This window comes from Thermobia domestica, chromosome 1 (genome assembly GCF_964235325.1).
Source record: "Thermobia domestica chromosome 1, izTheDome1.hap1.1, whole genome shotgun sequence".
Classification (NCBI taxonomy): domain Eukaryota; kingdom Metazoa; phylum Arthropoda; class Insecta; order Zygentoma; family Lepismatidae; genus Thermobia; species Thermobia domestica.
The window spans coordinates 370,641,686-370,668,234 of NC_137454.1; the positions used below are offsets into that span (position 1 = coordinate 370,641,686).

General features: G+C 36.4%; 1 protein-coding gene across 1 annotated transcript in view; it reads left to right on the forward strand.

The window, feature by feature from the left end:
- Nucleotides 1-7,215: 7,215 nt before the first annotated feature.
- The window catches only part of LOC145664290 (organic cation transporter protein-like), a 284,988-nt gene continuing 265,654 nt past the window's right edge, over nucleotides 7,216-26,549 (forward strand). The window contains exon 1 of the mRNA XM_081730831.1: nucleotides 7,216-7,355. The gene's annotated coding sequence lies outside the window, so the exon portion shown is untranslated. The remainder of the gene's footprint in view (nucleotides 7,356-26,549) is intronic.

Sequence of the window (26,549 nt, forward strand, 5' to 3'; positions counted from 1 at the left end):
TTAAACTATGTTTTACAAAAATGCTTGAACCACCCCTTGTTTTCTTTTCTCGACAGAAACTACTTGCTAGCTTGAAATTTGGTAAATTTATAGTTTCTATATTGTTTTGTGCACACCAATGTTCGGTTATACAAATAATATCTACATCTTTCAGAATTTCCGTCAACAAAATTTCCATAGTTAATTGTTTCCCAATGGAAAACCCTTGTACGTTTTGGTGAAAGATACGTAAGCCTACTCGCTGTGTTAAATTTACCCTTGAACTAAAAAAGAAGTGCCCTCATCCACATTCTTCTTACTTTGAGTTACTTCCCAAGGTATTGGCAACGCTGCTTGAGACCTAGATTTATTACTCATATCACTGTTAATTACATCACAAATTTCATTGCTTAAAAATTCTTTTCCCCTTTTATTTAAGTGCAAACCATGCCTTGTGAACATTTCTCTACCAAATTTACTTACATCTACCATTTTCACATTTCTGAAGTGTTTACACAAAGATTGCAGCTTCATGTTAGTGACCTTAGTAGCTTGATTTACACATGAGTCTTCCATAAGGTCATACCTATTTGGAATATTTACCACCACTACTTTACAGTAATTTAGCTCAGTAAGCTTACCTCTAATTTTCTTAATAACTTCATTTCCTTGGTTACAAGCCACATCATTTGTACCGGTTAACATTACAACATAGTTTTTCTCCTTATTTGCAATTTTAGAGTTAATTCCACTTAATACCTCTGCACTTTTTGCTCCAGGCTTAATGGTTCCTTGTGCCTTTAACTTGACACAATTATATCTGACCCCCCTCAAAAATGACGCCCCCCCTACACAAACGTGCTGGCTACACCCCTGTATATGGGCTTCAGAACCCTCAGTAGCTCTTCGATCGACGAATGGGGCCGAAGCATTTCATAAGCATTACAATGAACAAGTCTATTCACCGGGTCCAAATATTTAAGTGATTTCATCTTTGGTGAAGATACAATCGGAAACAAAATTGAAATTAAGATCATTTACGAAAGGACATACCAATACACAAAGAAAGGAAGATTTGAGGAGACATAACTTAATATTGAAACTGTATCAGATACTTAAAGATAGAGATGCAAGGGCTCGGAAAAAAAAACGGCTTTTTGGGAAAAAAAACTCGGTTTTTTCTGCTTTGCTTTTTTGCTTGGGAAATTTTGGGCTTTTTTCAAAATTCTGCTTTAAATCGATAAAGCAGACTTTGTTTCGCTTCTCTATAACACAGAAAGTCATTTAATTAGTGGTTGATGCCGATAATAATATAAAACCTCGAAAGTAAACCATGATTTTCGAAAAGATATTTTAAACAATTTTACTTCAACATTTTTACATTATGAATTCCAAAGGATTAACCAATGTATATAATAAACACATTTTAACCTCCTATATACAAAAGTAAGCAGAGTTGGCAAGAACCATGGTTGTTTCTGAAAATGCCAAAAACCCGTTTTGGGGGGGCAGTTTAAACCAGGCTTTTTGGGGGTTTAAACCAGGTTTTTTGATTTAGATATTTTGCTTTATGTATTTATATTACATATTCACAGAAATAAGTTTGTTTCGCCTTGGTGTTATTATTCAACAACGGGGTTATGCTGGAAGAGGTCCCATAAGCTTAAAGAAGTTGGTCAGTAAATTTCTTAAATTGAGAAACTCCCGCCCTAGCCATCGGGAAAATCCCGTCATTCTTTTAAATGTAAAACAATAACGGGAAAATCCTGTAAAATTTAATTTGCATGTAAAATTTAAAGGTCAACGTATTATAATCAGTACGCTAAAACTGAGTGACACACAATCATAGTCAACGTCTTACGAATAAAATCAGAAAAATAAACACACTGCTGAACAAGACTGCACTTATTTAATATAAAAACACATTTACACGTGACGTTTCGATCTTCTATCCAAGATCCTCATCAGACGTACACTCACGTCTGATGAGGATCTTGGATAGAAGATCGAAACGTCACGTGTAAATGTGTTTTTATATTAAATAAGTGCAGTCTTGTTCAGCAGTGTGTTTATTTTTCTAAAACTGAGGTATTAAATTACAAATTTAGTATGTAGGTATCATTGAAAGTCCAATCCAAGCTAATGTTGGAAGCTAAGTAGGCAATCGATAAATTTTACCAATTTTAATCAATATATTTAAGCAACCTTCGCTTCTTTATAAAACAACAGGCATGCAGAAATATATAATTTGGTTTCGTTTTGTATGTTTAGGCTTAACATCCTTACGTAATACCGAGGTTATCAAGGAGAAGACTTTCGCTTAAAGTGACATCCGAAAGAGTACTTGGTTTACACATGAAAGAAGGGTTGTGGTTCGACCGAGAATTGAACATGGGACACCTTGATTAAAAGGTGAAAAGGAAATAAGACTAATGCAGATGGTTTGACATGTGAAACGTCACCATGAAGTTCACACGATTCGCATTTTTGTTCTTTTAATTTTTTTAGTTTAAACCAGTTATTTAATAAAAAACAGCTGGTGTAAACGAGCCAACCCTAAGAGTAAAAACTTCTTTCAAAAAATACACAAATAACTAGCAAAATTGTATGTAGTATTTTTACTTCAAAATATTCCATACCCTCTTTTTGAAACAAAATAAAATTAAAATAAAACATAAGAGAAATACTTAGATTTGTATGATACAATTAAAGGCTGCACATGGTTCTGTATACTCTTGAAATTCTACAGTCAAGTTTTTTATAACCACCATCAAAGGCGCCCATCAGGGGGGTTAAGGGGGCGCTTGCCCCCCCCCCCTAGAGGAAAATGTACTTCAGAATATTGAAAATCCAATAGGATTTTTACATTAGTTACAGCAAAATTTGAAACTATTTTTGAAACGTCGCTTATACTTGCCCCTCCTTGGAAACCACAACATGGGCGCCCTTGACCACCATCACGGTTTACCCAGTCCTCAAGTTTTCTGAATTTTTAACAAGAGGGATTCAACATATCATTACGGAACAAAAAAAAAAAAAAAAAAAAGACTACGGAATATATTTAAGTTAAGCTAAATACAACTGCACAACAAACGTGACTGAGTGGTTGGCTTTTGCGCTTCTATCGGGAAGTCCGGGATTCAACCCAGCATTCGACCATTCTGACAAAGCCTTCCTTCATTCCATCTGAGAATGTAGAAATAGTGCGTGTACTGGCCGACTAGGAGTGTAGGAGTTGGCCGACTTCCTTTCTTATTGTTTTTAAATCGTTATTATTACTAATTACCAGCACTGACGGTTTTGCGAAGGTTAGAGGATCGGTCTTTCGGACTAAAGCCTGTTCTCCAAAGTTGTGGAATGTCTAAAACGAACGAAATATCTATTAGTTATGCCTTTACTCATAAACTTTAAGCTTCCGTCAAATAAAAATTACGAATGTTTAGAAAAACTAAACATTAGTAGTAAGAAAACCCCTCCCAAAACACTTTTTTAAATTCGCCACTGATTCTCAGTATAAAATGATCTTCAAGGTTGTATCCGGAAGATTATTGCTAAACATATAAACGAAACGAAATATTAGTTATGCCTGTACTCATAAACTTCAAGCTGCTCCCAAATAAAATTAGGACTTTTTAGAAAACGAAACAATCAGAGAAACCCCTCCCAAAGTACTTTTTTAAATCCGCTATTGATTATTTGTATAAATTGGTATTCAAGGTTGTATCTGGAAAATTATTGCTAAATCATTGCACAACTACAGTATAACAGAAATGTGGAAATACGGTTTGACGGACATATTGAAAAACGTATGCTTTGACGGATATATAGAAAAACGTAAGTTTAACTTTCGTGCTAGAAGCTGGAGTACTAAGCTCTTAGAAATGAAACACGGATGACAAACTAAAATGACCTAGAGAAGGAAAAAATGTCGATAGCTCAAAAGTTAAAATAAAGTTAAATAACCTGTAAAATTGCCCTCAAATACTACATTCTTCATGTTAGCTTTAATTCGTAAAATATGTGCTCCATCCATCTTGATGGTGAATTACAGAGCTAAATATGGCATTCAGGTCGTGGAAATCTTATCTAAATATAGAATATACTATAAGAAAGCTATTTGGATAGAAAAATCATGAAAATGAAAAAAGCCAAAATTTCCAAAATTCTCGGTTTTTTTCCAAAAAAGCCGGCTTTTTATGTGAAAAAAACTATCGATTCAAAAAAGCCGGCTTTTTTGCATCTCTACTTAAAGATGATACATATTCAGAGTATCACACAAGGAGAATTAAATTTCTAAAAATTGTAGACTTAAAATTGCAAGCAGGAAAATTTTAGCATGTGGATTATAAATATGCAAACTTGGTTTTGGAGATACAGTACCTTGACTTGTATTTACTGATCAAATTATATTTAATTAAGCCTCAATATAATTTGCATTTTATTTCTAATTTTTGTTTCTATCCAAGTCTGAAGGAAAACCCTGTTTGCGCACAGACTTTAAAGCTATCATTGTGGCAATGTTGGACAAAAATCTGTGTTCAAAAAGGCCAACAGAGATTTGTGTGCAATCTGTGGATATAGTATACGTAAAGCCGCGTCAGTTCCCGAAGGAGCTGGACGCTCATACTTTTAGGGATTATTCATTGAGTATCTACAAACTTAACGAGGGGGTAACAAAGCGACTTTTATTTCCTTATCGACTGATACGAAAATAAAAAAGAACGTACCTGTACTTTATATCTGCATGTGTAGTGCCCTTGTACTTTATCTATGACTATGTATGTGTGTGGGGAGGGGGGAATTTAACGCATACCGCATGTCTTGTGCACATGGATAATTCTTACTATTGCACTACGTAGAAAATTTATGGTATTTCATGTAGAAGTGGTAATAGAACACAGAAGAAACGCACATCAGGGGGTTCTCATGTATACTATTACCCAATCTGGGATCTGAGTGTGCGTAATCCAGTTGCTCCCTATTATTTCTGATTAGTGAAATCTTGAATTTGATTTTTCGTTCATTTCCCTCACTCAACGTTTGATAAAATACTCAAAGGAATGCTGCACTTTCTTTGGGGTCACCCTTGCGCTCCATTGCACTATATCCCATTGCACACTAACTGAATCTAAAATTAATGGACATTCTCTTTTATATGACTTTTTGTCTGATCCGACGTTTTGTTCTTGAGTTATGGCTGTTTTTACATTTTCGACAAATTTTTGGGTGATCAAGGTGCCGAAAGGAGGCATTTTTACACCCGGTTTGGTTCATATGTTTCGTTTTATTTCGGTGTCAAAAATCATCGCCCAAGGTTTGTTATAATAATTAAGTTACACCCTGTGTATATAGGGCTCCATTTTATGTATTACTTATAAATTCACCCAATTTATTTAGTAACATAAATAGCTAAACTGTGAAAACGTCTTTATTCGAGAAACATTATTATATCTTCTAATAAATTTTTGTTCAACAAAATGAAGCTAAATATAAACTAATAAATGAATATAGTTATATTTTAGAAATACAATAGGCACTGATTGTTTTAACACTGCTCTAAAACACACAGGAACATTCAAATTTGTAAATGAAGAGCTTAAAATAAACTTGAATTCTTTAAACTGCGCCATATCGATTACGCTTAACTTCTGAAACTTTTTTTTTTTTTTTTTGCCAATAAATGACGCAGCACGAAAAACTCCTACATTATCTTATCAAATAGACCTGCATGTTAATTGCTTTACTGGCTTTATACATAATTTGAAAAGTGATTGTGCTCTTTACCTGTTCTCTCTCAATAGTAACTGTATGAATGCATAATATAAAACTAGTACACAGAAGAATTTTTTAAAAAATATTTGTAATATGATATTTCCTAGGCCGTCTTTTATAAGGGCAAACTATACCCTTCGCAGGTTCTCTACCAACAGTCACTATATGAATTTACTATACTGAAATGGTATGCTACAGAGCAACTAAAGCCACTAATATATAAAGTGATATTTCGCAGGACGCACTGTGCCCTTCAAATGAGTCTTAATCAACAGTAAAAGTATGTATTCATTGTACAGAACTGTGCCATACAGAAGAATAAATAAAACCGTTTATATTTGATGTGGTTTCGCAAGGGCGCCTTACATAAAGGGCGCAGTGTACCCTTCACATGTTCTTTACCAACAGTAAAAGTATGTATTCATTGTATAGAATGTGCCATACAGAAGAATAAAGAAAACCGTTTATACTTTATGTAGTTTTGCAAGGGCGCCTTATGTAAAGGGTGCAGTGTACTTATCACAGGTTCTTTATTGGGGGGTAAAAATCTATATAAATATGTTTGAGGGGGTGTAAAAATTAATCGAAAAGATTTTTTTCGTGGAAGAACACCTATTGATAGACAATTGCGGGGGGGGGGGTGCGTCATGGGTGGGTGGGCACCACTGTTATATTTGATGTGGTTTCGCAAGGGCACCTTACATAAAGGGCGCAGTGTACCCTTCTCAGATTCTTTACCAAGTATGTATTCATTGTACAGAACTGTACCATACATAAGAATAAATAAAACCGTTTATCTTTGATGTGGCTTCGCAAGGGAGCCTTATATAAAGGGTGCAGTGTACTTATCACAGGTTCTTTACCAATAACAACTCTAAGAATTTATTATACAAAAAAAAAAAAAAACGTACCTTTATTAATAATGTGATGTTTCGGAGGGCACACCGGGACATGTCCCGGTGTCCCGGTGGGCCAGCACGGGCCTGCCCAAAGACGATCGAATTATAGCTCGTATATTGTCATTTACTATTGAACTGGCTGTATACTTCTTGAGGACGATATGGACATCCAATGATGAACATTATTTACGCAACAGACTGGTCCTATCTGATATATAGTATTCATGTTCACTTATACATTAAATTGTAAGCAACTATCTCCTCGACTGCACCCTTGACTAGCATTGGGAATAGGTATTGAGCATCAAATAAATCTACAGTGAGCCACATTTTATATACCATATCGTTTATATATGGACTGCCATCTATTCTCATTGGAAATCAGTTTGCAAAAAAATATATATATAAATAACTTGACAGCTTGCCACATGCTGTTGCTGCAGGCATTGACACATAAAAAGGCCCCATGCAAAGAACGAGCCAATGGTATGCAAGGAGGAAAGAAAAGCAAATGCGAGGTCATGTCTTCGTCTTCTCCTTCGCTTTCACAGCTCAGATTTTTTTATTCATCATTCTCAATTCTCTGCATCAAAACAAGTTCAAACAACGTAGCGAGTAAGTGTTTCTTGCAATTGCCGGTGTTCTCGTGTGGTTTCATTTGTGACGATTGCGGAACTGGAAGAATTTATTAATCTTTACTTGCCGGTAAGTGATTGTTCAATATTACAATAGCTCTTCAATGTTTTCAGTTTTAGATTTAATATCTTTCTCCGCGTACTGATCATTGTACGTTTGTTTAGTTGATTGAGGCTATATAAAGATGAAAAACTACAACCATAGGGAAATCTCCCACAAACGCCAATGTGGTATCCAAACCCACAAGCGTGCAGCGGGATTCGAATGCGGAACTCCAAAAACACAAGACAGGAGGGCTAAACGTTTATTTTCAACGAACATAAAAAGTTCGTTATTGAATTCTCTATGTCTCTCTACGTGTGTGTGTCTGTTATTTGCGAATTTTTCAATTTTGAGCCGTCCATTTAATAGAGCATGAAAAACTATCTGAAAGACATGGAATTTTTCGCGTCACCGTTACCGTTCCCAAAATATTGGCCAAAAAGAGTTCCAATTTCGGGAGATTTAAAGAGCCATATCTCAGGAGCCGAAAGTCATAAATAGATCATATTGGTGTTGATCAATACCTAAGAGGATGGTGAACATTTTGGTATCAAATAGTAACAGTGAGTGGCGACTGTCCAAATGGTTTCCCCATATATTGGCCAAAAAAGGTTCGGATTTCGGGAGATTTAAGGCGCCATGTCTCGGGAATCGTAAGTCATAGAGAGATGATATTCTGCGAATTTTTCAATTTTGAGCCCTCCATTTTGAGCACGTGTTTTCGTAAAACAACATATCGTAGAACGTTTTAATAGAACTCTGAAACAAAAAATGTGGGGAAAAAAAATTAGTACTCAAGGAAATTATAAATGGATAGATATATTACAAGAATTGTTTAATAAGTATAATAATGAAGTACACAGAACAATTGGTATAAGGCCTGAAGAAGTTAATAAGAAAAATTAATTCTTTTTAAGTTCGTTCTGACAATGCTCTTGGAGCATTCTCAACTGATTTTAATATCTTTTAAAGTTGTACGTCCCTCATTATGACCTTAGAAGACTGTAAAGGAAACGAATAATATATGAAAACGAATCACTACTAAAAGAATCGATAGAATGATAATGTAGGAGGAAACGGAAGAATCTCTAGAAAACCTAAGGACACTATGTTGTGCATAGTATCCGTCTGCTACTATGATAATAACATTTGCCAACAACATAAAAAATGATTTGTACGGGCTTATGACGTATTAAAAAAAATCACTCCTGGTTGAGCTATGGATTCTAATATCATAGGTGTTGATATGAACTTTGATGGTTTCTAATAGCCTATTATTCTGTAAAATAATGATAATGATAATAATAATAATAATAATAATAATAATAATAATAATAATAATAATAATAATAATAATAATAATAATAATAATGTTATCAAACAAACAAAAATTAAAAAAAAAACAATTAGCAACAGGATTATTTCTAAAGTGTTTGATACATTTCTCCTGACTTTTCTTAGTAGTTCATGCGTCAAAGAATTCATCTGTGAGCTTCTTCTTCTTCTTCTCCTCTCTCTCTCTCTCTCCTTTTTTTTTTTTCGATACACTTAAATTACAAGGTTTTTCAACTTTGAGTTTGGGGATCAATTTATTCTTGACAGCTTTAATCTGAGATGCTTGAACTAAGCGTTGTAAGAATGGATCCCCTTCAAAAGCACTTAACGAATAAATCAACTTAAGTTGAACTAGAAGTACAATTATGTTCTACACAAACGAAACCGATTTTTCCATCTTTTTTCTTGGTATAAAATAAACTATCTATTGTCGAACTACGGAGGTAAAACTACTTTTTGAAGTATCTTCTAACGAGTGTGTCAATAGAAGCCAAGTATGTGTACAATAGAAAAGTGCTAGTTTATATATAATTTTTTTTTTTTTTAAATGGATTGCTAGTTTGGTATTGTACACATTCTTGGCTTCTATTGACGCACTCGTTAGAAGATACCTCAAAAAGTAGTTTCACCTCCATACTTCGACAATAGATAGTTTATTTTATACCAAGAAAAAAGATGGAATCCTCAGTTTCGTTGTATACAGTACATTTAAAGAGATTTGTAGTAATGCAGTTATTATTATTTTTTTTTCTAAGTTGCAAGTACGTAATTTGTCCACCACTTCCAGCATTCTACCCAACTTGCCAACATGACGTTTATTTTCTGTTTCCTTGAAAAGGGTAGATTTATAACTCAGGTATTCGAAATTTTCATCTACCTCCAGATGTTTTTAATTTTATTACCTTGCCAAAAAAAAAAAAAAAACTTATTGTTCTTACTCTTCACAATCAACCACACACTTATCTATCGAAATTTTACATACTCAAGGTTTCTACCACAGAATTTGCCATTGAAACAATATCGTCTGCACAAGCTAATGCAGATGTTTTAACGGTACCAAGGTTATTATTATTATTATTATTATTATTATTATTATTATTATTATTATTATTATTATTATTATTATTATTATTATTATTATTATAAGTATTCTATCTTTTGGCAGGGCCTGAAACTAATGTGGCTTTTATTTATTTATTTATTTATTTATTTATTTGTTTATTTAGATTTGGCCCTAGAAATGTTTCTTCCACGTTTCTCTATCTTCAGCTTCTTTTAACACCAACATTTTCTTATATTGTTCAAATCATCGATCAGTTTTTTTCTTCTTCCTATTCCTCGTCTTCCTTCCATCTTTCCTTTCTATAGCGGTATGAAGAAGAAAATTTCTTTGCAAGATGTGTTCAATTCAATTGGCCTTTCTACGAAAGACGCTGGCTAAAAGTGCCCTCTTCTCTCCTATCCGTTTTAAAACTTCTTCGTATGGTGCTCTCTCTCTTTCTCTCTATCTCTCTCTCTCTCACTCTCTGTCCATTTTATCTTCTCCGTCTTTCTCCAACACCACATTCCGAAGGTCTCTAACTTCCCTAATGCCCAAGTCTCTGAATCATACAGTCCAATTCTCCATATAATTATAGCACTTGACCAACTTCTTTCTTGGTCCACTAGTAAGCTTGCTTGTTAAGAGTGATCTTACCCCTCATTATTCCTACATTAGAGTTTTATTAAGTTGTTCATAAGTAAATTAAAGGGGAGGGAATTCAAAACATTCCCTTGCCTAACCCGTCTCTTAGTTTGGTCTTAACTCCAGATTTATTAAATTCTGCGCAGTTATTCTCATACAGATTACTAATTATAGCAACAGAATTATTAGATGTACCAATATTTTTTTTTTCAGTGATTCAACAACAGTACTACGTGCCTTCAGGCACGTACGCAGGCATTTATTCGAGGGGTCCAAATTCAATGTGATGATAAATTATACTAAAATTTGTAAATTCACTCCTAAAATTAGATGAAATTGACAAAAAAAAAAAAAAAAAAAGTCAGAATTTCAGGGGAAGGGCTCCGGACCTTGAGGATCCACTTTCTGCATACATCCCTCTGTGGCACCATATTAAACGTCTTGGAATCTATTGCACAATTAAATGTTGTTTTTTCGTTCTTACCTTGTTTGATTTAATGTAAAACAATTCATGAAGGTGGTACTGCCAGGAATGAAACCTTTCTGAGTTATACTTAACTCTCTGTGAGTCACTATGGCTCAGTGATAGAATGCTTACCTTTGGTGCTCTGGTTCGATCTTCGGCCAAGTAAGTTTGTGGTGGACAACATTCTGTCTGTGGGTTTTCTCGAGCTTTCCTCCCGCATTCTCATTCCACTAATTCTCCCATAATCATTCCCTTACCTTCATCATCCGTCTCCCTTAGCCTAAAGGGCATAACGTGGGATGTTAAACCGAAAGATTTCATTTCTATAACTTTTCTTAACCTTGCATCTAGTACACCGATAAATATTCTGTACAGTAGAGATGGGACGCCAGTTTTTTTTGCCCAGTTTTGAGATCACATGATCAAGATTTGGGGGGGGGGGCTATTATGGTTATTAATACATTGAGTTGTGTGTGGATAAAATTGTATATGTCAACGTCCGGATTCTCGATCCAATATGTTGGCATATGTTACTATTATTATACCACATTGACTTGATCCCTAGTCTTCCATTGCAAGCGCTGCTACCGTCTGAAGGAATTCCACTCGCTTTCTCTCATTTAGCGACAACTGAACCCTTATTGGCTCAACGCGAGGATGTGTGAGGGTGTGAGCTTTAGTTCGCATTTTTCCACGGCTCAAGACATTTTGGCAGCACAATACAAACCACTACGTCTACGTAATATTAAACTGCTATTATTCTGCACCCAGAAAGACGATAAGTAATTGTGCAATACCTGTACCTATATTTGCAGAAAAAATGATAGAAATAGATTGTTTTTATAAAAGACAGAGTACAGATGAAATGTAAGATCAAATGCTCATGCCACATGGATCATTTCCCTGTTAAACAAATGTGGTTTTATTGAGACAGGGTACAAATGTATGTTGAGTTAAGAACTTTAAGGGGGTCCGGACCCAGTGGATTCTGCCGTGTGTGTGCCCCTGCCATGGGCGCCGATCCTGGGGGGCCGAGGGAGCCCGGACCCCCCTAAAGCTCATGTGGGTCCCCTTTATTGTATTTAAGAATATACAATATTTGGCATAATTTGAAAGCAATTTGTCTTAAAATTAGGGATGCGCACGAGACGAGTTGAGACAGGATTTTCCTGACAAAATTCGAGTAGAGACACGGCTCTTCCAATAGAGAAATATACATTTTTCGAGTCGAGACATCACTTTTACAGCACATTTTCGAGACGAGACAGCCACAAATCTTGTCTCGTGCGCATCCCTACTTAAAATCCTCATATATGCCTTCTGCATCTGATTGGGCCCCCCTAAATTTACAGAGAAATCGGCGCCCTTGGCCTCTGCTTTACTGTAATTACCTACCAGTCTAGTCAATAACATTTATCCAACTATTGCAAATTGCTATAGATTTTTTTTTTCTCACATTTTCTGTGACTTTTAATATTATTCATCATTTTTGTGTTACTTTATGAATCATACTTTCCCACCAAAAATTTATTATACAAAGCTTAAAGACCATCTAAAGTAGCGGTATGTAAAACACACAATACAAAGTGTAATCAAAAATGTTTACTTAATAACAGACCGCGGAATCTCTGCTGTAAAACTGAAGGGGAAAAATGACATTTCTTAAGATTAACCAAAGATGGGAAATCATTGAATAAATACGAGGAATATCGTTAAAAAAAAGAAAATGTCCAGTTATGCCATTTAGATTAGAGGAGATGGATGTTAATCAGTGGCGGATCTAGTCCCGGGCAGGGGGTCCTAGACCTAACCAGTTTTTGAGCGACAAAAATAATTGAAACTATTATTTAAATATCATTGAATGTTTGTAGTAAGCATTGCCTTTTATTCTTTATTGGAAAATTTCTGAAAGATTAGATATAGTGCCAGTCAGGGGCGGATCCAGGAGGACTTCTTGGGGGTGGCGGTGGGTTGTAATACTGCTACTTAGAGCTACTTTTAAGAGCTCCAAACTCTGGGATGGGTTTTATTTATTTATAAAGTAAGAAAGTTTTCTCTTCTGGAGGGGGACGATCGCCCCCACCTGGATCCGCCCCTGGTTCCAGTAGCGATTTTTCCGTTGTGCAATGTGTAAAACAATACTTGAGATCAAGGGCGCCAATATTGTGGTTTCCAAGGGGAGGCAAGTATAAGCGACATTTCAAATGTAGTTTCAAATTTTGCTGTAACTATTCTAAAAATTCAATTGAGTTTTCGATATTCCGGAGTACAATTTCTTCAAGAGGGGGCGAGCGCCCCACAATGCCCTCCCTAATGGGCGCCCTTGCTTGAGATCCACAATGTCAACGTCCAACCTAGCCATTATATCCATCGGGAAAGAGTTACGTTGGAAACTTCTGCAAGACCCATGGAAAGTTGTAAACTCATGATATACCCATAATAGTCTGAAGCGTTCACCTCTGATGTTTGGGGTCCCGGGTTCGATCCGAGAACCCGGCAAGTGAACTTTGTAGTGAACAAACACCGTGTGCGTGAGTTTTCTCGGGGTTCTCCCGTTTCCTCCCACTTTCTTCATTCCACCATTTCATTCATTACTTATCAACACCGTCTCCTTTAGCCTAACCGGCATAACCGTGGGACGTAAAACTCAAACATTTCATTTCATTTCCATAATAGTCTAAGTTCTGCTGTCTCCCCCCCCCCAATTTTTACCTTCCAAATCCGCCACTGGTGTCAATGAAAGTGAATGATTAAGAAAGAATAAGTGAAATTGGAATGTGGAAGGAAACGGAAGAACTACGGACACGATGTTGTCTATCACAAAGTGGCATGACTTGGGTTAAAACCAGGGATTAGTTGCACTAGAAGTGAATGCTATACCATTGAATCACTGTGCTCCGTTATTAAAAATAATAATAATAATAACATACGGAGTGTTGCATTCTACGAAAGAAATATGTACACTACGCAAAAAAACGACTAAAAACGAGGCTTTAGGAATGTGTATGTAGAGAAGAATGAAGAAATTAAAATAAATTGAACAACTGACAAGACACCCTCAAAATGGTTAATAAACACTGGATAAATGTCAAAGTTTTGATTCGAGGTTACTTACGTATTTGACAAGCTTTCAAAACGAATTTTAATTTTTTTTAAAAAAGTAAATTGTTACAAATTAGAAAACCAAAGTTCTGATTCGACTGTCATTTACGAATTATGGTATCTCATCATCAGTAGACGTAAGTATGGATGAATGTCATTGTTAAGTAACATACATTAGAACAGTGTAATTGGAGCACAGCCCAATATCACACCAAGGTTGCTGTAACAACGTTATTGGGTTCTGCCGTCACCTTGACATGTAGAAACAACTGTCCGTGTCATGAATGCGAAATTAATCTGAAGACACTAACACTAATAGGAGTTGCCAGTACTAGTTTCTTTATGATACTATTTTGATAGTGCACAGCGTCAACTAATCTGCCTTTTAAAAAAAGAGGAAGGAGAGGAAGAAGAGTTAGGCTATTGTAGGCTACTCCTCAGTTGCAGTTCGTAATTTAGATGCAATTAATTGGAAATTCAAAAATATAAATAGCATCAAACCAATAGCGGCCCAAGGAGCCATTCACATTTTACGTAATGCTATTTTTGACGAAGTTTAATCCCCTCCCTCCTTCTATCACACTTCGTAACGTAATGCCGAATCCCTCCCTCCCCGTTTTGTGACGTAATGCTTTTTGCTTTTTGTTTTTCCCACCAATTTGGTTTACTTTGGGGCTTATTACATTAAAAGCTAATTTTAATAGCAGAAGTTTGTATTACGAAATATATCCGAATAAATTTGTAGTGTATTTTTCGCCAACAAATCAATTTAGGGCCTATTAAAAAATGGTAGCACCCAGTGGCCAAACGAAAGGCTTGGAGGCCCCTCCGCATACAACGTGGAGTGGGGCCCCTTCTCTACTTCACACGTTACGATATGAGACCCCCTGACGGTTTGGGGCCTCCTGCAATGCGGGATCTGCGCTGCCCTTATTTACGCCCCTGGTACTGCCGTAATAATATTTGAACTCCATAAGGTTGCTTAATTAATCAGAAGATCACACCTATTCTTTTAGGGCATCTATGATTGGCAAGGATGATGTGCTGCAGGAAGATACAGGTGAAACAGGATCCAGAGAACTCAGTGGTGGATCTATAAATTAAAAACTAAGGGGGGGGGGCAACTAGAACCAAGACTATGATAGCTATGTCATGAGTTTACTATAAAATATATAAGTAATACCTTGAATTATTATTGTCACTCAAAAAACTGGGGGGGGGGGTATCTAGGCCCCAAGCTGGATCTGCCTCTGAAAGAACTGACATCGACCTCTTCCGAGATCCAAGATAATTCCTGTATCTGAAGTTCGCCAGTGCCGATGATGCAAAGATCTCGTCGAGCACAGATTCGACGTGGCTGCACATGTGGAGGAGCAGCGGCATCTCGTTTGTGAACAAGTTTTCGAGTATCTTCTTTGGATTTTGGACTTCAGTTCACTCCTTTTCAAATTCTTCTTGCCCTAAATCAGTCAGAATGCGAATATACTCAATTTCTCCAGGAAAATTCAAATCCAAAGAGCAATAAAGTTCAGTACGAGATTAATATCCGCCTAATGCGGTTTTTAATATATTATTTTGCTCTGCAGATCGTGGATCGTTCCGTCGCAGAAAATATTACTATGTGACGAAAAAGATTTTCTTATATTTTATCCACATTAAGAAGAGTGTGTGGTAATGATTCAAATTAGAAGTTTTGAATCATATTCTCAGAAATAGCGATTGGATGGGAACGCGAGGGCAGGGCCTCGCGTGGATTGTAAGCGCCCGGGGTGAGAATTCCAAACCTTACCCCCCCGTGTGTTTTGAGAAACAACCAGAGTTATTCTGTACTCCGAGTTAAATGTGAAATGTAAGATCATAATGTAAGATAAAAGAAGTTAGTATTATGTCAATCGTTTAAAGTAAATGGCTTTTGTAAGTTAAAACATAGAAGTTAATGAAAACATAGTTTTGAATTATAGAAATTGGTTGTTATTCTTGTTTATTTTGAACTTAATACACATCAACATATTAATAGCATACAATATACAAATATTAAATTCCAATATTAAAAAAAAAAAAATCGTAGAGGGCTGGAGGAAGTTCCAGTTGAATAATCCTAGACGATGTTTTACATTATCTGTAATTTTCAAGTTTCATTTTTCATTTTTCCGACAATCTCAAATTACACTCCAAAGTAAGTTCAATTGATGACTGCGTCAAACTTCAATAGGATCTACGAAGAGTTCAAATATGGTGTGATAAGAATAAATTAGTCCTAAATGTGTCCAAATGTAAATCTGTATCATTCACGAGGAAATAAAATCCAATTAACTTTACCTATACAATAAGTGGCACTTTCTTGTCTATCCCAAATATTATCAAAGATCTAGGAATTATATCTGATAGTAAATTAATCTTTGCTCAACATGTTGATGCATTAACGAATAGTGTATATAGAAACCTGCGTTTAATTTATACAATAGGGCAGGATTTCTAAAAAGAATCAACATTTATAAGGTTGTATTTCTCGTATGTGAGGTCAAAATTCCACTGTTGTACTGTTTGGACACCAAATGTTACTGAGCGCTATATAGTTTAATTTTTTAAAAAATGATTGCATACAAGAAAACCGGTTTCTACCCAAAGTATGTCCCATATGAAGACTTAGTAACGAATTTTAATTTTCAGACATTAAAAAAAAAAAAAAAGGAGATGGGCGTTTGATTTGTTGTTCTTACATAAATTATAAAACGGTAAAATTGACTGTCCAGAATTAGTTTCAGAAGTATTATTACGTGTCCCAACAGGTAAGACTAAAACGGCAAACACTGGGACCAATAACGTACGCAGGAATTTATTTTGGGAGGGGTCCAAACTTAATATGAGGGTATTTTATATTAAAATTCCTAAAATTGTCCCTAAAATTAGGCTAAATTACGCACAAGTCGAAATTTCGGGGAGAGGGTCCGGACCCCCAGGAACCACCCCCTGTGTACGTCCCTGACTGGGACATTCTATTGAAGAAAAGCAATAACTAACATATTACGTAAGTCTCCTCTGTAAAGAATGTGTGCTTCATATAACGAAGTGATTAGATTTCATGTAGCTAGTATTAGATTTAATATGTCCGAAAACAAATTCAAAAGAATTGTCAGGCAATAACTTCTGCATAATTAGACGACGTATATTTGTGTATGTATAATAGTGTATGTTAGATAATTATATACATGACACTGTAACTGGGCATTAAGCCTGTTGTGTTGTCCTTATGAAATAAATAAATAAATTTTACTTAGCCGTGGCCTGAACATTATTAATTTATCGGAATTAATATTATTTTAAAAAAATCATTTACCAACATAATCTGAATTCCTAGAATTTTGTTGATTTGTCGCCCCGGCACCGTCGACGGCCCTGCGCGAGGGCATTTTTAAGTGGTGGTTACGATCGCAAACAATTAACACCTGAAAAGCTTCGTGTGCAATAAATGCAATGAGGTGATAGCTACAAAACGGAGTTTTATTGTATTGTAATACACGTAGGGCTCGTCACCAGTCATACTGGTGTCTAGTAGCGTCTTCGAATCCTCTCTGCATGATCCATTTTATATAGGGCATATATTCGCAATTTTTCAGAACAATAGAAATATTTATTTACTTATAAAAAAAGAACTGAATAAAATTATCTAAAATATTGCATATAAACGTGAGAATAATAATAAAAAATACAGCAAAAAATAATGAGTTACGTAATGAAGACGTAAACTTCCTCCTCCCTCTTGTCACACTTCGTAACGCAAGGCCGAACCCCTCCTTTTCCCCGTGCCGCATTACGTAATATGTGAACAACCCCCAAGCATTAAATAATTCCGCTGCAAAGTTAGTTGCTGAATAGCCCATAAATAGCCAGCTGTTCATATCCAGGGCCGTGCCGTGGGGGGGGGGGCGATCGGGCCGACGGCCCCGGGCGCCGAAGGAAGGGGGCGAAAAAATCGAGAGAAAAAAGGAAAAAAGATAGGAAAAATTGCTTGGAATATATTAATGGGGGTGCCGTCGTATACTCTCGCCCCGGGCGCTATACGGCACGGCCCTATTCATATCACCAAGTTAGCCAGTAATTTAAAGATCTGTTGCCAATAATAAAATCTGTGGAGGCTAGATAACGCTTACAGGAACAGATGGCAATAAAAGTAAAAGAAAAAAGTAAAAAAATAATAGCGAGTACAGCATAGTCATGGATTACAGCAGAATTTATGGTTTTCTAAAGCTTTTTTAGAACCGTAAGTGCGAGAAGCTGTCAGTAGGTTATAATTTTAGGAAAGCAGATTTTGAAAAACTTTACCGAAATCTATTAGCTACGGACTGGGGGATTTTGCAGAATATTAAAGATGTCAATCAAGCTGTGGATCTATTTTATGAATTACTGTAACAAATATTCGATGATTGCATTCCCCGTAAAAGAGCAACTTATCAAATCTACCCTACATGGTTTACCCCGAATATTATTAATAGAATTACACGTAAAAGGTATCGTTAAAAAAAAAAAAAAAAAAAAAAAGTCGTCTCAGTGAACAATTCCGTCAACTGCGTAGGGAAATTAAAGCAGAAATAACTGTTGCTTATAAAGAGTTTTTAAGCAATACAGAAGATTATTATTATTATTATTATTATTATTATTATTATTATTATTATTATTATTATTATTATTATTATTATTATTATTATTATTATTATTACGTATTCTGCCTTTCGGCAGGTCCTGGGACTAACGGGGATTTTCTTTTCAATTTTAGATTTTGGCCTGGAAATGTTCTTCCACTTTTGTCGATCTTCAGCTTCCTCTTTTAACTCCCAATATTTTCTCCTATCTTTCAAATAATCGATCAGCTGTGTTCTTCTTCTACTCTTCGCTTCCCTTCCATCTTTCCTTCTATGGCGGTGTGAACAAGACAATTTCTTCGCAAGATGTGTCCAATCCAATTGGCCTTTCTACGAATAATGGTGGCTAGAAGTGTCCTCTTTTTCTTCTATCCGTTTTAAAACATCTTCGTTTGTTGCTCTCTCTGTCCATTTTATCTTCTCCATCTTCCTCCAACACCACATTTCCAAATATTTCCTATCTAACTTCCGTAATGTCCAAGTCTCTGAATGCTCCATATATAGCACTTGACCAACTTTTTCTTAAGTCCAATATTGAGCCTGCTAGGTGAGAGTGATCTTTTCTTGTTGAATGTTTCTTTAGCTATGGCAGTTCTTGACCTGATCTCTTTGGTGCAGTAAGCGTCTCTCGTCAAAATACTTCCCAGATACTTGAAATGATCGACTTCTTCAAGTTCTCTTTGTTCTACTCTGATCCGTAAGGGCGCGTTTCCACGGGACATTCTCATGACTTTCGACCTTTCGATGTTAATTTCCATTCCATACAGTTTTCCAGTGTCAACTATTTTGTCAATCATCTCCTGTAGTCCTCCTTCGGTTTTAGCTATTATAACCGTATCATTTGCATACCTGATCTTGTTAATGATCTGCCCTCCAGTCTTACGGCCTCTAATTCCCATTAATGCTTCCTTCAATATACGTTCATTGTAAATAATTGGGGTGACATGCTACATCCTTGCCTGACTCCTCTTCCAATCTCCAAACTATTGGTTTCTCCTTCATTCAAGCGCAGCTTCACTCGTTGTCCTATGTACAGGTTTTGAATGAGTCGTCGATCTCTCCAGTTGACACCGATTTCTTTAAGTATTTTCAGAAGTTTCGTCCAATTGACTCGATGATCCGAAATTATTATGGTTCTTCATTAAAAATAAATCGCGCCACTTGTCTTCTAATCGCATACAGTCACGGCCTTATTGATGATAGGGACATAGCTAAAGCATTCGGGTAACATTTTAGTTCAGTCTATGGCTCCTTAAAAGCGGACTATGACGTATCGAGCATGTCTCTAAATGATCGTTCCAGTGCTCTTCTTGATATATTTTCACTGCCTCTCATATCCGAAAAAGAAATAAAAGAAGCAATAAAGAAGTTGAAATCGAAAACAGTAAGTGGCCCAGATAGGATCCCAACGTACATTGTGAAAGACTGTTCAGATATATTTATACAACCTCCGAATATTATATTTAATTTATCTATAATGGAAGGAGTAAGTTGTGTGTCCTATACCCAAAATTATGTCCTATATATATAACCTACGTTTGCAGTATAGACCAACCTGGGTGCACAAGTGCTTCCCTTCGGAGTTATAGGCTGCCGAAAACATGAAAGAATAAAGTTTAAATGTCCATAGTTCCAATACTATGGGACCTAGCGTATTCGGGTTAAGATTTTTATTTAGGAACTAATATGTGCTTTATCCAAATATCCATGTTTCAGAATCCTGTGGTACTTCCGCAACAATTTTTATAAGGGTAGTAAGAGAGTACTTCAAATTATATGTCCGTAGCTAAACCGCCTTCCGTAAAAATCGTTGCGTGAGTACCTTAGGATTCTGAAATGTGTATTTTTAGATAGGGCACATATTTGTTTCTATGTGAAGTCTTGACCTGACTACGGTAGATCCCATAATTTTGGAGCTATGAACCTTTAAAATTCATTTTTTCATGTTTTCAGCAGCTTATAACTCTTTTCCAGTGTTGAATTCAGACATTTTCACCCGGAGGTGAATATGAACTCCTCGGGGGCAAGGACTTTGGGTGAAGTAATTTCTACATTTTGTGATTGAAATTTTGACAGTTTCTCCGGGAGGGAACAAATTTTCTTCGGGGGAGAAATTCCCCCCCGGGCTACCCCCTGAATTCATCCCTGCTCTTTTCGGTGTCAGGAATCACCTCCCAAACGTTCTCGCTGTTGTTTTGAAACACCCTATATATATATATATATATATATATATACATATATATATATATATATATATATATATATATATATATATATATATATATATATATATATATATATATATATATATATATATATACAGAGAGAGAGAGAGAGAGAGAGAGAGAGAGAGAGAGAAAGATTGTAGATAGATAGGTAGATAACTAGTTATAACTCTCTTAGGAAACAAACCATACAATGTAGATAAAAGCAATTTTTAGTGGATACTACAAGAGAAAGAAGTAGAGACCTACACAGCATTCTAATACAAGGTGGTGTGATGAAATTAGATAGCACTGCGAATATCCTGGAAACGAATTATCCAAGATATTTGCAAAAAGTATTGGAAAGACCTTAATCCAGCAAGAGATCAACATTGTTGATAATGGTAGGGGAAAGTCGGATAAAACCGGGACCTGGATTTTCTGGCTTATATTAGTGCCACTATCTGTCAGCCAACGCATGAAATTAGTTGCAAACAGCCGCCATGTCATTCTTAGTTTAAGAGAAAGCTGAGTAAGTGACTTCTTTGTCGTTGGCGATGTGTTGAAGAATTTCTGTAGAAAAGTTTTGATTTTTCTCCCATCGATAATATGCTGTTGTTCCTAACCACTGGAAGATTTACTTATGTAAGTATACAACATATAATAATAACTCCTCCTGCTGTTATTTCGTGTCTTGAATCAGGACTTTTGTGTTCTTTGAGAGGTGCTAGTCCTGTAGTTCTGAATAATGGCGTAGTAGGATAAAACCGGGACATCAAAGTCGGACAGAACCGGGTAATACAGTGTAAATCTGTGAAGGTTAGATACAGTGTTTTAACTGTAAAGGATGGGCACACGAAGCTTGTAGCAATGTGGACGAATATGATGAAACTTTTATTTGTGATTTTTCTTCTTAGAATTAACAACAAAATTGTGACCTAAATTTATTTTTTCTATGTTATTGGTCTAATGTAGTCTAGCCCTCTACATTTTTCATACTTTTTAAACTCTCATATTTTTTAAGTTGTATTGATTCTTACTGTACTAGTCCTTGGAGTAATTACATATTTTTCTTGTAACAGAAAAGTTTTTTATACTTATTTTATATGTACCTGGTCGGACAAAACCGGGTTTTTGCATACCATTTAAAAACTGTTTTTGCTCTCGAAATTTGCCAGCTTTTTCCACTAAAATTAAACATTTTTGTGTCAATAACAAATTTCAAAACTAATTCAAGCTATACTATCCGTATAGATGCTGAGGAACAGGGTCCGGTTTTGTCCGACTGTCCCCTATATATGCATTTCAAATATCAATAACCCTCATCACTACACCCATGTGATACCAGTTCTCATTCTTGATATGTGAGCATCTCAGATTAAGAAATAAACGCTTATCAGGGGTGCCCACAAAGGGGGGCTATGACGCAAACTGCGTCATTGAAAAATTTGGGGGGGGGGGGTTAAAAATCTATATAAATATGTTTGAGGGGATGTAAAAATTAATCGAAAAGATTTTTTTTTCATGGAACAACACCTACGGATAGACAATTGAGGGGGGTGCGTCATGGACATGAGGGGGTGGGCACCACTGCGCTTATACTTTATTTTGAGAGATAATAAACCCTGTAGCTGTAAGAATTTCTAAGAACAAAGATAATGAAACTAAAATTTACTGTTCCTGGGTATAACTGCGTAAAATTTACTGTTATGTCTGGCTATAACAATAGAATTATGCGAATTCGAAATATTTTAAGCACCACTTCTACGTAACCGGTGCGAACCGACTGAATAGCACCACTGTGTGCATGTTTCAAGATGTTTGTTATTGTTTTGTACATAGATTTTTTGACCTACTGGAAATTGACAAAAAAAAAAAATAAAAATAAAAATAATAAATAATAAGTAATAAATAAATAAATAAACTAGAAAAATTAACAAAAACTTAGCAATCTTTGCTAAGCTCTCTGCAGTCACGTAAATTAGAGATCGAATCGTAGTCCTCCCCGCAGGTCTAGTGGGTAGCACGTCCTTCTTTTGTGTGTGGGATCTCAGGTTCGATTCCGGGTGGGAGAGCCTTTGAAATTTTAACTATCCTGGATACGTATGTGTTCGTCTTCCTGTCGAATTTAGTAAAGGCCAGAGAGGCCTTCTATACGAGGAAACTCGGGTTGCTCAGGAAACAGGTATGATCGGTTGATCTTTAAAAAAGATGGTGGTAACACTATAATTACGCACAGGAACGTTAGGTAGTATAGCAGCAAACTATGCTTTATGCAGAAGATTCGTAAAAAGCGTTTCTACATTGTGACCGCGATGATGAGCAAAAGCAATAGTTGAAACTTGGATACTTTTTGCTGTTTCAAAGAGAATTTTCCTTCTATTCCGCGAGCAGGAATAGTATTTCAATCTATTTATTTCCTGATCTACATTCACAATTGTAAGAGGAACCTGTAACTTTTGACAAATTCCTTTTTAAAAAGAACTCCTAATACCAGGTAATAAAACCATAGATATAACGCAATTATGAAGCAAAATATTTGAGATATTCTTTAATTTACTTTTCATTACGAAAGTAACAAATATTAGCATTACACAAATCGAACTTATAATATTGTAACGTCAGCATGTCCGTCCGTCTGTCTGTACGTTACTCCATACGATAACTCTTGAACGGTTATCATTAATGGACTCAATCCGTTAGCATTTTAACGAGTAACGGCGACTTACGTCCATCCCGCTGGTCTACACGATAACGTTCGAATTTTTAAATTCTTTGTTTGTAATAGAGACCAAGTTTGTTAATAGAATCAATCCGTTATCATCTTAACGAGTAACGGTGACTTATGTTCATCCGTTAATAAACGCGATAACTTTTGAACGAAATCGAATTTTTGAATTCTGATTTTTTTGTAGTAGATAGCTAAAGTGATTATCTCAGCCGAGTTCGTTAATGGAGTCAATTTGTTTACATACTAACGGATAACGGTGCCTTTAACAATATTTATCTATATCGGCTTTTGAACTTTTGAAACAAAGGCAGTGGAAATTGTACATCTTGCCATTAGATTGCAGCAAACATCCTGCAATGGTTGACATCTATCGGACGATTTCGGGTTTAGAAATTAGCTTTCTGGGCATTCGGCATCTATGGCCATGTTAGCCCGTCACTAGGATTAGGATAAGGAATTAGATTTCTGGGCTTTCGGCATTTATGGCCATGTTAGCCCGTCACTAGGATTAGGAATTCGATTTCTGGGCTTTCGGCACTTATGGCCATGTTAGCCCGTCATTAGGATTAGGAATTAGATTTCTGGGCTTTCAGCATCTATGCCCATGTTAGCCCGTCACTAGGATTAGGATTAGGCATTAGATTTCTGGGCTTTCGGCATCTATGGCCATGTTAGCCCGTCACTAGGATTAGGATTAGGAATTAGATTTCTGGGCTTTCGGTATCTATGGCCATGTTAGCCCGTCACTAGGATTAAGATTAGAAATTAGATTTCTGGGCTTTCGGCATCTAAGGCCATGTTAGCCCGTCACTAGAATTAGGATTAGGAATTAGATTTCTAGGCTTTCGGTATCTATGGTCATGTTAGCCCGTAACTAGGATTAAGATTAGGAATTAGATTTCTGGGCTTTCGGTATCTATGGCCATGTTAGCCCGTCACTAGGATTAGGATTAGGAATCAGCTTTCTAGGCTTTCGGCATCTATGGCCATGTTAGCCCGTCACGTATGAGGGATAACATCCGTTTGCGATCACACTATCCGAGCAAAGGGAAGGAAGGAAGCGGCCTGGTTGTGAATGATCTATATGTTAGGTATCATCCCGGTATTTGCCTGGTGTGAATGAGGAAAACCGTATTCAGGATGGGTGGCCTGAAAAGCTTTTACATTTTTCGACCGAGAATCGAACCAGGGACCGCTCGTACTAAAGACGAGAGCGTTACCGACTATGTTATACGCGGCCAAAATCTACTGGACGAAATTGAAACTTCTACGTATTTCTTTTTACTATTTACCAGAGTCCATTATTAACTAGATCTAATACTCTAATTAGATCAATATTAATTAGATCTATTTATTCAATCACAACAATCGCTTAAATTGATCACTTTAGAAACAGAGTTTTCTTATTAGATATTATCCTGTGCATTGTGCCCAACTTGTCCAATCAGGAGCCTATCTTTCTGCTGTAGTTGTTAGGAAACGTGCCTTTGGTGCTCGAGGTCCGGCGTCCGATTCCCGTTGGAAGACCTTCTATCTAGTTGCCAAAGGACTAATAGAAATATACAGAGCGTTCAAAAAGTCTCTATACACCTGAATTGTCACATATTCAAAGCAACGAGAAAATTATTTTACTCAAAATTGATGATATTTTATGGCATAAAAGCACTATGTACAGGGCGTAGCATATACACACACATTTTCACAACAAATGTTGGAAATGTCCCCCCATGAGCCTCCAAACATGCTTGCACACGTTTCTTCTTGTTCTCAAATACTCTCACAAGTTGTTCATGTGGAATGCTGCGAGCAAAATCTCGAATAGCTGTTTCGAGTTCTTGTAGCATGTGGGGGTTCCCTTTATAAACAGAATTCTTTGCATAACCCCAGAAGTAAAAATCCGGAGGAAGCAAGTCAGGAGACCGAGGTAAACCGTGTAAACCATTCACAATACTGCACTCGTTTTACACTGTCGGGAGGAAGTAACTGCTGCACCGCTCTCACCTTATACGGGATAAGACGCAGTTTCTTACGAACCGCCTTTTGTGCCGTACCAACACTTATTGCTTCTTCCTGGGCAAGTTTTCGAAGTGGTTTATGGGGGCTACGTTGCATTGCATCCGATATGTGTAGCATTTTTTCTTCATCGAGCACTGACGGTCTACCACTTCGATCAGAGTCCATTACCGTTCCAATGTCTCTAAATTTATCGATCAGTGCCCTTACAGTGTGACGATTCGGAACAGGTTAGTGGCAAAGTGACGTTGAAGTGATTGTTTCAGAGACCGCTAACTAGATGCAACAATCACTTCAACGTCACTTTGCCAACTGAAATCTAAGAAAGGAATTTCACGCAAGGCGATAATATAGCAGTGTTGCAAACCTTCGCATAAAATTTTATTTCATGTGACTTTGAATGCGACTTTGACTTGCCACGATTCAGGTGTATAGAGACTTTTTGAACGCTCTGTATAATAGAAATCAATCAGTTTATGCGGTCAGCGTCATTGTTACTCACCTCATTTAGGCCTATCTTTATATAATAGAGTATCTTCATACTGGGTGTTTCAAAACAACATCAACAACATTTGGGAGGTGATGCCTGTCACCAAGATAAGACAAAAAGTATAGACCAATCTACCAACCTGGGTGCACAAATTCTCCCTTTCGGAGTTATAGGTTGCTTAAAACATGAAAAAATGAACTTAGCTATGAGAATGAAAGTCCATAGCTCCAAAACTATGGGACCTACTGTAGTCGGGTCAAGACTTCACTTGGGAACTAGTATGTACCCTATCCAAATATCCATGTTTCAGAATCCTGCTTCCGCAACAATTTTTGTAGAGATAGTTAGTAAGTACTTCAAATTATATGTCCGTAGTCAAACTTCCTCTTTAAAAATTGTTGTGTGAGTACCTTAGAATTCTGAAACGTATTTTCGGATAGGACGCATACTAGTTCCTAAGTGAAGTCTTGATCTGACTAGGGAAGATTCCTTAGTTTTAGAGCTATGGGCCTTTAAAGTTCACTTTTTCAAGGTTTCGGCAGCCTATAACTCCGAA